The sequence below is a fragment of the Pleurodeles waltl genome, chromosome 6, assembly GCF_031143425.1.
Source record: "Pleurodeles waltl isolate 20211129_DDA chromosome 6, aPleWal1.hap1.20221129, whole genome shotgun sequence".
Lineage (NCBI taxonomy): Eukaryota > Metazoa > Chordata > Amphibia > Caudata > Salamandridae > Pleurodeles > Pleurodeles waltl.
Window position 1 is genome coordinate 849,694,318 of NC_090445.1, and position 18,498 is coordinate 849,712,815.

Below are 18,498 nucleotides of genomic sequence, written 5' to 3' on the forward strand. Positions count from 1 at the left end.
ATTTCCCACTGTTAGACGATACCACGACCAGCACTGCTGGGTGCAATACATACAACTCTAACATAACATCAGGTGTCATTCAAATGGAAACGTTAGAGTGGCTGATATGATGTCAGGAGAGGTTAATGATGTACTTATTCACTTATTCTACATTGATTTTTTTGTAGGAACACCTTCACTTTTAATCTCTGATAATAGGATGAATCAGATATCAGTTCCAACAGGTTCCAAGACAGCAATCTGAAATATATTACAATAATTACTTTGAAATAAACTGTTTGTAGAAATCTGCCTATGTGTTTGTTAACTCAAAAACAGAAATAATTAGAGGCCAGATGTATCAAAGGATTTTGCATTCGCGAAAGGTGCGAATCGGTAAATTCCCCCGTTTGTGAATGCAAAATCGCCTTTCATGATGTATGAAAGGCATTCGCAGTGCACCTAAAAGGAATCGCTAAAATAGTGATTCCTTGCAACTGCGACAAGTAAATGCGAATCGCATACTGTGATTCACAAATATAGATGTGAATTTGCGAATGGCAAATAGCAACATGAATTTGTGAATCACAATCTGCGATTCGCAAATTCAGTATCGCAATGCAATGTATCAAAAAGTCGCAATTTGCGATTATTCGCGGAATGGCTTTTTGCACGTTCAAATTACCACAAAGTGAAATCAGGTGGAATATAGGTGCAACCTATATAAAGAGGCCCAGAATGACTCAGCCTCTTTTCCACAATGACTGCACTCTATATGATGTAGAGGAGGATGAGGATCCTGGCAGGTTAGAGGAGAGGGAGGAGGAGACAGTAGCGCATTTTTAGAGAGTGCATTACCCTTTTTGACCAGACAGAGGAGGAGATATATGAGTACAGGTTAAGCTCAGCCATGATACTTGATCTGATAGCTGATCTACAACCCGTACTGCAGCGAAACACACACAGGACCAATAGCCTACCCACCCATGTGCAGGTATTATGCCCCCTGAACCTATTAGACTCAGGGAGCTATCAAGGGTTCATAGCAGCAGCTAGAAGGTCTCACAGAGTGCTCTCTTACGCTTCTTCAATGCATTTCTCAATGTCATGCTGAGCAAAATTCAACAGCACATAGGATTCCTCAACACCCCACAGGAATTACTACAAACTAAATTCAATTTCTACATGTGATAGGTGCCATCGATGGGACACATGTAGCTATCTGTCCACCGTACGCCACAGAGTATGTTTATCGAAACCGTAAAAGTACACATTCCATGAACATACAAGTAATTAGCAATGCTTCCAAAATTAAAACAGATCTCAAGGTCAGATACTCAGGTAGCACACATAACTCCTATATCTTTCGGCACAGTGGAATATACACAAGACTTCTTGCTGGGGAGTTTGGCGAAGGATACCTACTTGGTAATGTTGTAGTTGACAATGTTGCCTTGATGTATATGTGATGTCACAGATAACAATTACTCATTTTACTTTCCTGTCATTCTAGGAGACAGTGCCTATGCCGTGCGGTCCTTCATATTGACGCCCTATCTGAATCCTACAATGCGAGCCGAAAGGAGGTATGATGCTGCTCACAGGACAACCCGCTGCATTGTAGAGAGGACCTTCAACCTGTTGAAGAGCCATTTCAGATGCCTACACAAGCGTGGTGGTGCACTACAATACAGCCCTGAAACCACATGCAAAATCGTGGCTATTTGTGCCATGTTGCACAACATTGCAACAACAAGGGGCATACCTGTGGAACCCACAGAGCCTGACTCAGATGAGGATGACGATCCCTTGCCACCCCTTCAGCCAGCAGATAGAAGCAGTGCAGCAGAGGGCAGACATAGACATGCTGAGATCATGTGCAACTATTTCTGATGGAAGTAATGACAATACCACATCTAATTTTATGTATTGCTGTAGTTAGCATCTTTATTGCCTTGATTTCAGGTAATATATGTGTAATTAGGACATAGTTATGCACTATACACAAACAGGTGTGAGTAACAGTGTCACACTATTAGCACCATAGTATCACTGCATTGCTACATGATATGCAAATCCCCTGTACCTCTCAACATTACTTCCTACGTCCACGCACTCCACTTGAGTGCTCAGTGGTCTCTGTGGCATCTCTTGTAGCGGGTTCAAAGACGGTACTGTGTCTGGTACTGCAACGCCTAGGATCCATCACAAGGGCTGTGAGACTGCTGAGGCTAGAGAGCTCCTCACTATCCCCACCACCCAGTTCCCTGTTTGTAGCACTACGTGCTGTCTGCATTGTCTCCAAAACATTGGTGATTTGCACCAATCCTTGTGCAACATCCCGATTGCAATGTGCCATCTCCACTTGTATGCCCACAGCACGTCGTGATACCAAAGCAGTTGTGGTTGTGAGCCAATTGACAAATCTGCAGAACCCATCCAACCTGCCCATCAATTGGTGATGGTGCTTACGGTGGCTGACATGCTCCTGCTGCATCTCAGGGCATAGTTCCCTAATGGCGTTTGTCATCTCCTTTGCATTTTCTGCTGCTGTTTGCTGTCCATCATGCAGCTTGCACATGTTTTCATTGAGAGACTCAAACTGCTGGTGCACTGATCCCATGTCTTCATTGAGTGCATCCACCTCCCTGTGCATTGCACCCATGTTATGATCGATTGATACCAACTGCCTGTGCATTGACCTCATGTGTTTACATTGTAGGTGCTGCACTTTCAGCCTGGAAGCCTCAAGGCCACCAAACAGTGATGGGCCCTCACCTTCCTCTGTGCACTGTCTGCCTGCTTCACAAGCCTCCTGAGGGGAGTGGACTGATGTTGGGGCAGGGACTGCTTGTTGTCTGTCAGTGCTTTTAGCCTCTGGGGTGGTGTTGGTACTTCATCCGTCATTTCATCAGAGTTCAGGTTATAATCAGGGAGGGGTAGCACTCTTGCCCTGCGTCTAGTTGGTGCTTGTATGAAGGACTCACTGGTGTTTGAGTCGGACGGTGGCTGAGTCTCACTATCCCCCACATTCCCACCTTCTGGTGCATCAGGGCCTGGAACATCTGCAACAACAATGTGCAGCATGTCCTTCTTGGATTAGTACTCAAATAGTTGTGTAATAGTATTACATTTACACTGGAATAGTATCACTGAGAGTCTTTTGTGTTCTTTCTCTGTTTGGTTTTACACTATCTTGCTATTTATGTGGTAGTTACACTTTAGGGGTGTGGACTACCACTCCCATAAGGCACAGTTGTGTTGTATGTAAGATGTGGCATGGACTACTTATCACACTGCATAGTGCCATTGCTATTTTCTAAGGGGCATTTGTACATGCACATATGGGGAAACACATTATTACTGCCCTTTCCTTTGCTGGTACTGGGTGTGCCTGAGGTGTCAATGTCAGTGACACCACTGACAGCTTCAGGAAGCAGTGTGGACTCCACCATGTCTTCCATTGGTGTGGACGTGCCTGGGTGGGTGGTCCTCCTCCGGTGCTCCTTGCCTCCTTCAGCTGCTTGCTACCCTCTCTTTGGCATGGGAATGCAAGTTGTACCAGCGCTTGTGTATCTCCTCGACGGAGCGCTGCACAACACCCACTGTGCATATTTTGGTCTGGATGTCTGACCACAGTTTCCTGTTCTCACTTTCAGGTACCTGTAGTGAGTTTTTTTCCAAAAAGTTTGTTGTGGTTCCTGACCACCTCCTCGGTGAGCACCTCCAATTCCCTCTCACTGAATTTGAGTTTGCACTTCCTGTCTGCTTTCTCCTTCACATTCCCATCAGTAGCCATAATCCTGTTTGGTCCTGGCTGGCTCTCAAGACTGCCTCTCTGGTGCTTGGCTGGGTCTCTCTGCCTGCTCCTGTGGATGGGGGTTCTGGAAACAGCATGGACTGACTCACTCCCTGGTTGTGATGTCATCGGGCTGTTCCAGGTTGCCGTTTTCACAATTTGCGATTTGTAAAGACCGATTCGCTATTTTTCGTGATTCGGTATTTGCAACTTGCAAATTGCAATTGCGAATTTTAAGAAATCGCTATTACTGACTCACAATTTTCATACATCCCATTTTGCGTTTCTGAAATAGCGATTTCTTAAAATTTGCTATTTAAAAAATGCAAACTAGGAGCTTGATACATCTGACCCAAAATGAATAATCATAAATATGTTGCATTTTGTACATTTTGTTTAAACGCTTTCACATATTGAAGAACAAGTCTTTTTTTGGTCTGTCTGTGGTCTGATTTGTTTTATTTTAATTAAAATCATATTTTTATATTTGACAACTAAATTTCATACATTTTTTGAAAAATTGTCAATTAAGCACATTCTACCTACATTTACAATTAAAACACCACAGTCTTCACTTGTTTGTATCAACATTACCACTTTATAGAAATAAATGTGTTAGGACATAAGGCTTTATGTACAGTTATGTCAGACAGGGTACTCAACCACTGTATTTAGGGTTTGGCGTATTTTAATGTGCGTGAGTGTGCAACCAGCATTTATGCAAGCCTGTCTTGGTATGTTAAAGAAAGTGTTATTATATCTGGAGAGCTCCAGTGGACAAAATGCAAGCCCTGACTGCAATATTTAAAAAAAAGCTTGCTGCAATGAATCAATAAAACAAAAACCACCCTCCGTATACATTGCCTGTAGCACATATACAGTTTAATGTGTGATGATTCAGTGTAATTTTGAGATATAAAATAGTTCCTCTGGCATTGTAACGCGATTACTCTTTTCGAGGTGAAATGATTCAACAAATAGTTAATATCATGAGGAGAGAGAACACTTCTGAGTAGAGCAAAAGCCCACTTTGTGTCTATTTTAAAGAACTGGTACAAACGGGTGAATAAGACACTTCTGCTCTTATGCCAGACCTCTTTAGAGAGACAGAGTTCAGTTTGCAATAAGCAAAACATTATAATTCTTTGGCCCACGCTGAAACAATTAAATACACTGGAGTGATACTTGAACAGATGTGACGAAAACAATATTTGCGCTTTTGGATCGGTAATGTCCCTGTATTGGAAGAAATCGTTGCCTGGGTGGTTCTTGCCTGTTATTTATGTTTTTGCAATTCTGATGTCATTGAAAGTAGCACCCACGTTTTATCACACTGATTCTTTTTTGAATGACAGACTAAAATGTGTGGATTATTTCTTGTGTGGAATTACAACAGAAGATGATAGCGTGAAACTCTATACGTTGATGACAAACTTTCCAATGCCCATCAGATTAGGTAAATTTGCACATTTTGGAAGAATTTAGAATGGCTTTTAAGAATATATGATCATCTTTCAAAGTGTTAATTAGATTAAAGTTTATGAATTGATGCCTTATTTCACTCAGGATGATGCTTTTAATAAGATACTATGGCCCTCATTACGACCCTGGCGGTCTGAAGACCACCAGGGCCACGGTGGCGGTCTCACCCCTGACGGGTCGTTGGTGAAGACCACCAAATTACGAGTTTGGTCGAAACCAAACCGCCGATACTCCGCCCATCCCGCAGATTTTCTGCGGTCTGCTGGGCTGGAGGTGGCATCCTGCTGAATAAATATGCAAGAAAAATACCAATCATTGGTTAAAAATATCTACTATGAAAATATTTTGTTCTGTATGATTTATAAGTAGCCTCTTACCATAGAAACTTCATCTTCTGATTCATTTTCATAATGTTTTTCATTGAGAGTACAGCATAACTCTTTTAGTCCAGTCTGCACAGTACTTTAGACCTACTCCTAACTGCTATATTGTTCCCAAAAATGTTATGGGATTTTCTTTCTAGGATGCTTTGTGGCAACACACTCAGTATCTTCCAACCATTACAAATACACTCCCTAACAAAAAGCAAGACCCACAGGCTTTACTAATCCTTTTTATCATTATCTGGGATTACTGTTGAGGGGAAGAGCTATCTAGCATTTTTCAATTTCCAACATTAAGAAAGACAGTTAACAGTGCAAGCGACCCACCACTATTTACACTGAAGAATTGTGGGCAACTATATTCAGAATACGATCTCCAATTTTTACTTTTGACAAGACATGCAGCACAAATTATATAAAGGTAAGAAAGCAATTTTGTTTAACTTTGACCTTTGCACCATAAAAACACCTTTGTGAACTTGGTATACACTTTAGACCATGTTTGTTTATTGGAGTTGTAGGAGTGAAAGAGTCTTAGATTTTCCGATAAGGGAAAAGAGACGAAGATGCTTCTAAAACACAATAGAACTTTGAAGATTCCTCCTTCCAATGATGTGGAAAATATGCCTCAGTGTTCAAAGGTGGATGAAGTTGCTTTTGGTGATTGTGGTGAGAATGATCACTTTAATCATGGAGAGACATAATTTAAACCAACGTGAAGGTATTGGGTCGCAGCCACAAAATATCCAGTCACTCATCGGGATCTTAGAATAATGCGTCCTGATGTCATAGGTCTTGGCAGGATCACACTTCTACTGGTTAGCATTCAGTGATTTGGTGCTGGCAAATGTGCAGCTGCTGATCCGTATCAGCAAGGCATGTCAGGCAGTGACTGACAACCAATTATGAGTTATCTGCAAAAGAGAGAGGCATTAGCCGTGGGGAACTCTGCAGGTAGAGTGCTACTTGTCACCCGTGAGGGTATCCAGGCCCTGGCAGATGCTTGAAAGCTGATGATAATGGTGCAATGGTGACTGGTGGCATGTGGAAAGGATTCGAACCATCTGAATTTGGAGTCAATGCTTTGATATCTATGGAAGAAGAATGCCAGGATAACATGTTTGACAGTATTAGCAGTTGTTGGCAAGTTTACTGTCTCCAAAGCAGTCAGGTCATCCACAAAAAAGAATCACTGTCCCCATGTGCTTAATATAACAAAGCAACTCCAGATGAGGGCAGTTTTATCATTTAGATTCATAAAGGTCTAAAACTGCTGACTGACTGCTATTCCAGCAATGCAGCTGAAAAGTGGAAGTTTGATATTGGTCTCAAATTCAGGATGGGTGTGCAAAAACTTAAGTGCATTACTTCAGCAGCATTATGTAGACTAAACACTAGGCATATCTTGTGCTAAGTGGGAGGGAGTACTGAGCCAAGAGCTCACTTTTGCCACACTCAGCAAACACTGTATCAGCCACTTGGGATCATACACTTCTCCCATGGACCATAGTACAAGACCTGCTGAACTGTGAAGAGGAGTCGGATGAAACAGGCAGTATTCCAGCCTGGTCACCATACAGGACTATGTACAGCCGACAGTCAATGTACTCTCAGTACGCTCTCTCAGCCTAAGCCAGAAGCCGCTGTGGGAGGAAACTTCAAAAGATGATAGTGGTGAAGAGCGAGGTACAGCAACAGGGACACTGAACAACTGTACGGAGAGTCAGGAGAGAGAAGCAGGAGGAGCCAAATGTATGAGGAGGAAAGAGGTCCAGAGAGACAAGGCAGTGGAAGAGGGCCACATCGAGACTGGAGACAGGGGAGCCAAGTATGCTTGAAGAGCACAGTTGTAGGACTGTGGTCAGAGGGAGATTGGAGGCTAGAGGGATGCTGAAGCATACCAACTGTGACCCAAGAGAGAAAGGTGTGACTGATCCGATTGCCACTACCTCTATTCAGAGCCATGACTTAACTCTCTGGGTGCCTGGGACGAACTGGTGTCTCCTATGCCATGGTACCCATGGGCCGGGTGCAGGACGAGCTCGTCCTGCACCCGGCCCAGTGGGGGAGCGCTAGTGCTCCCGGTGGCCCTACCACCCAACCCACCATCGCGGATGGAAGGGGAATCACTTCCCCTTCCACCTCCGCTCCCCCGTGATGTCTGATGACTTCAGCGTTCAATGGCGCACTGACCTCATCAGAGGTCGCCTCCCACTGCGCTGGAAGGGAAGCGCAGCTTCCAGCGCAGATCAGAAGAGAAATGCAAAAGCATTTCTCTTCCGATTACGGGCTGGGGGCGGGAGAGGCATCAAAGGAAATAAAAGGCCTTTCCTTTCCTTTGATATCTCTCTGAGCATTTCTGCAGCCCGATCGTGAACCGATCGGGCTGCAGAAACGCCCACTAGACACCAGGGAGTTTGTTATTTTTTATATTTATATATAAGGGGAGCGTCCCCTTTGGCAAGGGCTGCTCCCCTGAGGGGCAATTGTTTTAAAGGCCTTTTCTGCCCTCCCCCCCGGGGGCAGAGCGGCCTTCTGTAATTAGGCCAATCTGCCTCCGGGGGAGGTGGAGGCAGAAACCACTAAATGCCAGGGATTGTTTACTTTTTATTTTTTTACAGACAGGGAACAACCCCTTAGGCAAGGGTCGCTCCTATGGGGGGCAATTTTATTTTAGGCAATTTCTACCCACCTTGGGGTCAGATCAGCCTATTTTTCTTAGGCTAATCTGCCCCCGGGGGGGGGCAGAAACCACTAGACACCATGTATTTTTATATTTCCATCAGTTTCACGCACAGGGAGGTGACCCCTTAGGCAAAGGGTGGCTCCCCTGGGGGGCAAATTTATTTTAGGCCATTTCTGCCCCCTTGGAGGCAGATTGGCCTATTTTAATTAGGCTGATCTGTCCCTAAGAGGGGAAGAAACCACTAGGCACCAGGGATTTTTTTTTTTGTTTTTTTAAATTTTTTTACAGATAGGGAGCGACCCCTTAGGCTAGGGTCGCTTCCCTGGGGGGCATTTTTATTTTAGGCCATTTCTGCCCCCCATGGGGTCCGATTGGCCTATTTTGATTGGGCCGAGCTGCCCCTGGGGGGCAGACACCACTTAGGCACCAGGGATTTGTGTGTGTGTGTTTTGTTTGGGGGGCAGCCCCCTATGCAACGGTCACTCCCCTGGGGGGCACATTACTGCAGGCCATTTCTGCCCCCTTTGGGGCAGATCAGCCTATATTAGTAAGGCCCATCTGCCCCAAGGAGGGCACAAAGCCCACCAGAGACCATGGAAGATTTTTTTTCAAAAAAAGAGGGTGGAGTATGGACATACCCCCACCACATATAAATGGGGACAAAGTTGTTCTGGCCACTGGTGGGTAGATGGGCACTTAACCCTGATCCACTCCATGGGGGGGGGGGCGGTGGGCAGAAAGCCTACTAGATGCCAGGGAATGAAAAAAAAAATTGTGGGGTGGCGGCTACTAACCAGTATGGTCATGGTTATGCCCCCACCCTAACTGAGTGGGGTAACAGTCTTTCAGCTCTCCCCCTGCACACTGAAACATCTTATTCCATGGCAAGCAAGAGGACATTTGATTATTTTGGGTTATGGTTTTACATTTGGCCCATAAAAGCTTGTATACTCTTAAAATCGTCCCACTTGGAATGGTGAGGGCTGCACTTTTTGGGCTCTGGGACGCTGCTATCTAGAAAAATCGATGAGACCAAGACACATCTGAAAACTAAACATCTGGGTGAGTCCAGGGTGGTGTGCTTCACATGCACCCTGCACCATTTTCTTACCCATAATGCCCTGCAAACCTCCAACTTTTATGGAAATCACACATTTTTTACACATTTTTGCGATGGAACCTTCCGGAATCTGCAGGAGGCCACAGAATTTCTATCATCCAGCATTGTTGCATCTATACCGATAAAAATTCTGCACCACTTGTCAGCCTAAATACGTTTTTATTTCAAACTGCCCTTTTAGACCTGCTTTGATTCCGCCTAATTTTCTACATGTTTTTAGCTCTTCCTTGTCACAGGCACTTGGCCTATATACACAAGTGAGGTATCATTTTTACTGGGAGACACAGGGGAACATTGGGTGGTAGGAAATTTGTGCCGGTGAGTTGATCCCACACAGAAATGTTGGAAATTTTTTATTTTTTTAAAGCTAAATTTGAGGTTTGCTGAGGATTTTGGGTACGAAAACACTGGGGGATCCACGCTAGTAACACTTCCCTGGACTCCTTCAGGTGTCTAGTTTTCAGAAATGTTTGGGTTTGGTAGGATTCCCTATATGGCTGCTGAGCCCAGGACCAAAAATTCAGGTGCCCCCCACCCTCACCCCCCACAAAAACATGAAGTATTGTATTTGATAATTTTGTTGTGTCCACATTGTGTTTTGGGGCATTTCCTGTCGCGGGCATTAGGCCTACTCACACAAGTGAGGTACCATATCTATCAGGAGACTTGGGGGAATGCTTGGTGGAAGGAAATATGTGGCTCCTCTCAGATTCCAGAACTTTCTGTCACCATAATGTGAAGAAAAAGTGTTTTTTTTTTCCAAATGTTGAGGTTTGCATAGGATTCTGGTTAACAGAACCTGGTGAGAGCCCCACAAGTCACCCCATCTTGGATTCCCCTAGGTGTATAGGTTTCACAAATGTACAGGTTTGGTATGTTTCCATAGGTGCCGGCTGAGCTAGAGGCCAAAATCCACAGCTAGGCACTTTCCAAAAAACATATCAGAGTTTAATGTAAAAATGTGATGTGCCCATGTTGCATTTCCTGTCGCGGGCATTAGGCCTACCCACACAAGAGAGGTCCTATTTGTATTGGGAGATTTGGGGGAACACAGAATAGCAGAACAAATGTTATTGCCCCTTGTCTTTCTCTACATTTTGTCCTTCCAAAAATAAGACAGTGTGTAAAAAAGTAGTTTATTTGAGAAATGCCCTGTTATTCACATGCTAGTATGGGGACCTCGATATTTAGAGATGTGTAACTAACCACTACTTCTCAACACCTTATGTTGTGCCCATTTTGGAAATACAAGGGCTTCCTTGATCCCTATTTTCACTTTTTATTTTTCACCAAATGAATTGTTGTATACCCGGTATCGAATGAAAACCCATTGCATTGTGCAGCTCCTTTATCGGTTCTGGGTACCTAGAGTTCTTGATGAACCTACAAGCCCTATATACCTCCGCAACCAGAAGAGTCCAGCAGATGTAATGGTATATTGCTTTTGAAAATCTGACATTGCAGAAAAAAGTTACAGAGTAAAATGTGGAGAATAATGGCTGTTTTTTTTACTTCAATTTCAATATTTTTTTAATTTCAGCTATTATTTTTTGTAGGAAGACCTGAAGGATCTACACAAATGACCCCTTGCTGAATTTAGAATTTTGTCTACATTTTAGAAATGTTTAGCTGTCCAGGATCCAGCATTGGTTTCACACCCATTTCTGTCACTAACTGGAAGGAGGCTAAAAGCACAAAAAAAAGTAAAAATGGGGTATGTTCCAGTAAAATGCCAAAATTGCATTGAAAATGGGGTTTTCTGATTCAAGTCTGCCTGTTCCTGAAATCTGGGAAGATGGTGATTTTAACAAACCCTTTGTTGATTCTATTGTCAGGGAAAAAAACACAAGATTTCTTCTGCAGCTCTTTTTTCCCATTTAAAAAACAAAATGAAAATGTTGATGCATTTTGGCTAATTTCTTGGTCTCCTCCAGGGGAACGACAAACTCTGGGTACCCCTAGACTCCCTATGGTGCTGGGAAAAAAGGACGCAAATTTAGCATGTGTAGCTTATGTGGAAAAAAACTTATGAGGGCCTAAGCGCAAACTGCCCCAAATAGCCAAAAAAGGCCTGGCACCTGGGGGGGAAAAGGCCTGTCAGCGAAGGGGTTAAGGCACCTGTTTGTTTATGCATGCTATGCATGGTTAGAGGGAGGTGAGAGGAAAAACACCTTGTTTACAGGTGAAGGGGTTCCTGCCCTGGTCAAAGACACCTCTTGGAAGTTAAAAAGAAACCTCTAATAACTGTCACAGGTGAAGGGCACTTTCTCTCTCTCTCTTTGTTATTTTGCTTTATAAGGATGACTCGGGGTGTTTCTTTTTAATCACTCGAGGATAACACAGAGTACAACCTAGCTGACTGCAAGTGATGAACAATGAACAGCAGCAGCAGTTCAAGACCCACATGAAACAGAAGTATTCTTTGGAGTGGACTATTTACTTAAAGACCCAAGACCTGAACACTGGCACAAATCCCTTAATAAACTTTTGTTTTCCCAGCAGCTTCACAGTAGTTGAGTTGTGACTTCACTTAAGGGTACAGTGGTCTCAGAATTGGGATCTTTCCCGTTTTGAAGTGGCATTTATGACTCAACCCATTCTATGGAGGACATGAAAAAAGCAGTTGGCAGAGGGGCAAAGACTTTTGCAGTTAGTTGTGGAACAACGGGCACAGGTGGCAGAGCAGGACAGACAGACCTTACAAAATCCCTCAAAAACCTAAGCAGTTCCACAGATGTAATAGCAAATACAAAGGTGCATCACACCGCGCCCAGTTCAGTATTGCAAAAATGCTGAGTTCGAGAAGATCCCAAGTTTTTTCACAAAACTTGAACACATGGCCTCTGCTGCGGCTTGGCTGCCAGATCGGTGGGGACAGTATATTGCACGACTTTTGTTGGGAGAGCTGCAGACAGTCTATCAGACTGCTAATCCAGCTGACACCACTCCATATGTTGAAATCAAAAAACTATCCTAGAATGGCTTGGTTATGACCCTGAATATTACAGGACTAGGTTCTGCACAGAAAATTGGGTTCCAAATGATAATCCTAAAGCGTTATACTACAGAATCCAGGATTTAAGGAGTTAATGGCTAAAACCCGACAACTGAAGATGTGGTGGAGAAGATCTTCCTCAAACACCTTCTTAAGGCCTTACCAGTTTCCACCCGAAAATGGATTCATCGACACCCAATTGTCACAGTTAATATGGCTATAGAGTTGGCCTGCGCCTACCATAGATAGTCCGAATTCAAACCTGGGTCACGCAAGGGCCATAAACACAATAATTAATTGGAGAGGCCCATTTAAGTCTAACTCCCAGGGCTCTCCAGAGAACAGTTTTTTCCCCGAAAACAGTAGGGAAAGAAGTGGGTCCTGGACCCAGTGTATTCAGTGTGATGAGTAGGACCACATGTCCTCAAGAACCTATGGCCCCAAAACCTGTGGTGGTAGGGTACGCTAAAGGCCAGGTCTTATGTATGGGAGATTCCACTGTAGCATATATGAGAATCCTACTTTTCGAAGAACTTCCCGTTAAAGGCTTAGTAATCTTGGGTTGTCAATACACAGTTGTGCACTCCAAATGGGTAGATCCAAACAAAATACAGGAGCAGGATAAGGTGGTTATCACCTGCATCCCTGGAGACCAGAAAGTATACCCCAGAGCCCAAGTACAAATGGTATGCAGTGTAAAGGTAAATAAGATACAAACAGGAGTCATCCCCAATTTAATGATAGATATGATAATAGGAATAGATCTCCTATGTATTCATCAGTTTTTGATAACTAGACCCATAAAGGACTCAGAAACAGAATAGTTAAGAGAAACACCATTCTGCTAGCCGAATTAGAAAGGGGCGAACCAAGACAAAAGAAAAATAAAGCGGAGAAACAACAGGAGAAAAGAATGTTTAGAGGTGTCTGTTTCGGTAATGATCCTACTGTATCTTCCCCCACAGACATCTTTTGGGAACCACCTCGTAGACTCAGCGCTGCCCAAAGAGAGGACCCCAACTTATCCCAGGTATGTGCGCAGGCCAAGACAGAAGAACAGGAGCAGTTAGGACACTATTTTTATATAAAGAGTAGACTACTGTACTGTATTGTAAATTAAAGAGGTAAGAGAAAAGTACAGCTTCTAGTACCACTACTATTCTGTCAACAGGCTTTGTCTCTTACACATAGTCGGTGGGGATGGTCATTAAGGGACAGAGAAGATGGAGGAATATTTAAGAAGGCGGTTTTATTGGCCAAGTGTATTTGGTGATGTTAGACAATTCTGTATCTCTTGTACTCATTGTCAATAAGTGAACAACCTAAGGGAACCCTGAGCCTCATTGTAACCACTCCCTGTTATTGACGTCCCATTTGCTAGGATAGGGAGGATATAGTGGGACAGTTACTGCCCGCCACTAAAGGACTTCAATATATCCTAGTTCTTTTGGATTATGCAACTAGATATCCGGAAGCCATACTACTTACTAGCATGAATACAGCAGTAGTAGCACAGGTAATTGTCGAGTTTTTCTCCAATGTTGGGTTCCTCAAAGAACTCTTAACTGACCAAGGAACCCCGTAGAATGATGGGGCAGGTCCATCAGATATTGGGCATAAAACAGATCTGTGTGTCAGAGTATCACTCCCAGATGGATGGGTTAGTGGAGAGATGTAACTGTACCATTACATAATTATTGGAGAAAATATTTGAGAAGACAAGGAGAAATTGGAATAAAAATTACCTTTAGTATGGTTTGCCATACAATGCCATGCTCAGAGCTCACCAGGGTTTTCTCTATTCAAGTTGGTCTTTGGGCGGCAACCCCATAACGTCCTGAACATGGCAGCAGAGCATTGGGAAGAAGAGAAAATGAAAATAGGTATCTCCTTGAATATGCTACTTCTTTAAAAAACAATGTAATTACCTTGTGGAATATAGTCAAGGAAAGTTTGGAAAGAGCCCAAAAGAAATAAAGGGTGGTTATGATAAAGGGGCAAAACTCAGAGAGTTCCATCTGGGGGATAAAGTCCTCATTTTACTACCCTCCTTTAAAAATAAATTATGGGCTAAATGGCAGGGTCCCTATATCATTTTAAACAAAGTGTCCCAGTAACTTACTGGGCATCTGTTCCACATAAAAAAGAAGGAGGTCAAATATATCACGTACATCTGCTACAAAAAAAAGTGGAGAAACCAGTACTGGAAAGTGTCTCTAGAAACCCATTTTGTTCGTCACAGACTCACAACCCCTACAAATATCTTTCACTCCCTCACTCCTACATCCGGGCTAGACAGAGTCAAGATAGATACAGAAATCAATGCAACACAATATTCACAGCTAATCAATATCCTACAGGAATATCATGATTTATTTTGACAGAAACCAGGGGAAACAGACCTTATCCAGCAAGACAATAACTGAAAGGAAGAAGATAGTGCACTTATGGCTTTATAGAAAATCAGAAGCAAGGCAGAAGGCACTAGAAATGGAGGTAGTGAATATGCTGCTGGATCAAATTATTGAGTCCTCAAACAGCTTGTGGTGTTCCCCTATTGTTTTGGTCCCTAGCCCCAATGGATCTCTAAAGTTCTGTATAGATTTCTATCAGCTTAACAGTATATTGAAATTTGATACTTATGCCGTGTCCAGGGTGGATGAGCTGGTAGAGAGATCAGGCAAAGGGATATATCAGTCCACCCTTGACCTTACCAAAGGATATTGGCAGATCCCCTTAACAGAATATGCAAGGGAGAAAATAGCCTTTGTTACGCCATCCGGTCTATACCATTTTAGGGTCCTTACGTGTGGTCTCCATGAGCCTCCAGTGACATTTCAAAGGCTAATGGACCAAGTATTACAGCCCCATCTGCAATATGCTGCTACGTATCTTGATGACATTGTCATCGTTAGTCCTTCCTGGGACTTACATGCCAAACATTTAGAAGAAGTATTCATATGCCAAACATTTAGAAGAAGTATTCATATGCCTGAGGGAATAGAGTCTCTCAGCCAGTCTTGAAAAATGTACTCTAGCTGTACATTCTATTCAGTACCTGGGTTATCAAATTGAAGCTGGGAAAATCCACCCCCAGTTTTACAAAGTCCAGGCCATTTGGGCATTCAAAGACCATTGACTAAAATAGAGATTAGATCTTTCCTAAGTCTAGTAGGGTATTACTGGAGATTTATTCCACCATTTTTTAAGCTAGCCAGCCCTCTATCGGAACTCCTAAAAATAAAATAAAATTAAAAAAACAACCCAACAGTTGCAAGACTTGGACCTTAGCTCAGCAGGGCAGGTTCAATAAGTTGAAGGAAGTTTTGTGTCACGATCCAGTCCTGCTCTACCCCGATTTTGATAAACAATTTGTGCTGCAAACTGACGCCACAGGGCATGGATTAGGTGCTGTTTTGTCCAAACCTGACTATGATGGGGCTCTCCATCCAGTGGTGTATATAAGCTGCAAGCTCCTGCCTCACAAACTACATTATGCCACAATTGAGAAAGAGTGCTTGGCCATCAAGTTGGTGCGTAATACTTTACAATATTATTTGCTGGTGGGCACTTTCCTATTTGGGAGCGATCATTCCCCTTTAGTATGGCTTGCTCAAAAAAATACTCGAACCCCAGGATTCTGAGATCATTTACAGCTCTCGGACCTTTTTCTTTTCAGGTCCATCATAGGGAGGGGAGGTTTCAATCGAATGTTAATTTTCTGTCTCGGCACACAGATTGTCAATGGCCTGATCGGCAATCCTTGGAAAGGAGACATTGTGATGATGAGTTGAGTGAAGCTTGATGGCAAATCAACGTGGTCGCCATACAGAACTGTGTGCAACTGACAGTTAAAGGACTCTCAGTAGGCTCTCTCATCCCAAGCTGGAAGCAGCTATGGGAAGAGAGTTCAAAAGATGATGGCGGTGTAGAGCGCAGCATGACATCAGGGTCGCCAGACAATCATATGGAGAGACATGAGAGAGAAGCAGGAGGAGCCAAAGGTATGAGTTGAAAGGTGGTCTGGTGAGAGAATGCAGCAGAAGAGGGCCACTTGGAGGGACTGGAGACACGGAAGCCGAATATGCTTGAAGAGCGCAGCCGGAGGACTATGGTCGGAGAAAGATTACAGGCCAGAGTGACGCATAAGCATACTAGCTCTGACTGGAGGGTGAAGGGAATGATAGACCCGATAGCCCCAGTCTCTGTTCAGAGCTGTGGGTTAAGGCAAGTTTTTGCTCATGTGCATTATGAATGATAAGAGGGAGGTGACGGGAAAAGACACCTTGTTTTACATGTGAAGGGATTCCTGCCCTGGTCAAAGACACCTCTTTGAACTTAAAAAGGCAGCTCTAATAACTGTCACGGATGAAGGGCACATTCTCTGTCTTTGTTGTTTTGCTTTATAAGGATGACTCGGGGTGCTTATTTTTAATTTCCTGATGGTACAACCCACCTGGCCGCAAGTGACACACAGAGAACAATGGCGGCAGTTCATGACCCACAGAAAACCGAATATTCTTTGGAGGGGACTATTTACTTAGACACTCAAACACTGGATACTGACACAAATCATTTGATTAAACTTTGATTTCCCCAGCATCTTAACAGTAGTTGTTGAGACTTCAATTCAGGTTACACTGTCCCATAAATTATTGGCACAGGAGATTGGCACAGTCTTTGGCTGTGTCAAGTGGCTGCGAGTTCTTGGCTCTGCGCCAGTTGTTTACACCCATTAGATTCTGAGTGCAGTATATGGATTTTGGTCAGTTCCTGCTTTTAGTGCCTGTCATCATTGCAGCATCAGTGATGTAATTGATTGTGTCATTTGTGATGTGGTTCACAGTGTCATTATTGATTTCATTGATAATGCCCTTTGTGGTGTCATTTGTGACATAGAGTGTGAGGTAATGAGCAGTCCATAGAAGCAGTAAATGGGCATTATGTTTGTATTTCTTGTCATAACTGGCAATGTTTGTTGTTTTTAGGTTTAGCATCATAACCATAATGCCCCTCCAGCTAAAGTAATTTAGGGGAGTTTCATTTTTGTTTTAAAAGCAGTAATATTCTCCCTTTAACAAGGTTTACTCAATGAAATATGTGTTTTTTTCGCAATAGGCTCTTGGCAAAAAGAGTAGCTGCAAACATGCCCTGCTCAAACATCTTGCAAATGGAGGTCACAGCAGCCATAGTAAAAAAAAACTTTTTGCAAAGGTATTTTTGTTAGAATTTTTGAGCGCAGGGGAAGCTTTTCAAAGTTATTAAGACTTAGCAACCTCTGAATGTGAAAAGTATGTATATTTAATGTTTGCTTTATATTTTTTCCGCAGTCCCAGCGGTGATGACATAACTTGATCATGCAGGATCTGTTAACCAACAGTTCTAATAGATTGGGGGGTATGCTGTATTGAAAACAATTCTAGTCATACACCAATCCAACTGTGAGATGAATGAGTTTCATTTGAAGTAAACATGCATGTATCACTGGTTCTTAGATGGCAGAACCCTTTGTGAATCACAGTAATTTTTTTTTATTTTCTTGCTTATATCTTTTACAATACATTTCCAAAGTATTCTAATCGGATATAGTGAAAATGTAGCTGATAATGAATGCCTATTTCCTTAACATTAATTAATTTATTTATTTGAACATCTTTATATTGAGGTGGCATGTATATACTCAGACATGAACATGACACTGTATACAGCATGTATGGACGTATACAGTTTTAGAGGAAAAGAAACACTAACAATAAAAGTTGAATTTTAAGGCTAATCCATTTTGCTCAGTGAGCAGTTAAACAAAGTCACATTTTATAAAAAGCATATTGTAAAAAGTGGATTACATCCAATATCAGATTGTCTATTGTGGCTAGACACAATATTACTTTACTACCATTTAGGCAATGGATGTTAATTACCGAAACTGTAACAGAGGGCAATCAACAGCTGTTATTGTCTGCTTGTATTAGCCCTTCTCCCTTGTCCAGCCACGAACCAGTCCACAATGGTTCCTGTGCAGCCTGGCTCCTCTTTCACAAACTGTTCTCTATA

The 18,498-nt window shown here is 42.9% G+C and overlaps 1 protein-coding gene across 1 annotated transcript in view; it reads right to left on the bottom strand.

Annotated features, from left to right (window-relative positions):
• The window catches only part of KCNIP2 (potassium voltage-gated channel interacting protein 2), a 1,298,474-nt gene that overhangs the window by 572,114 nt on the left and 707,862 nt on the right, over positions 1 to 18,498 (bottom strand). The gene's annotated exons all lie outside the window — the stretch shown is intronic.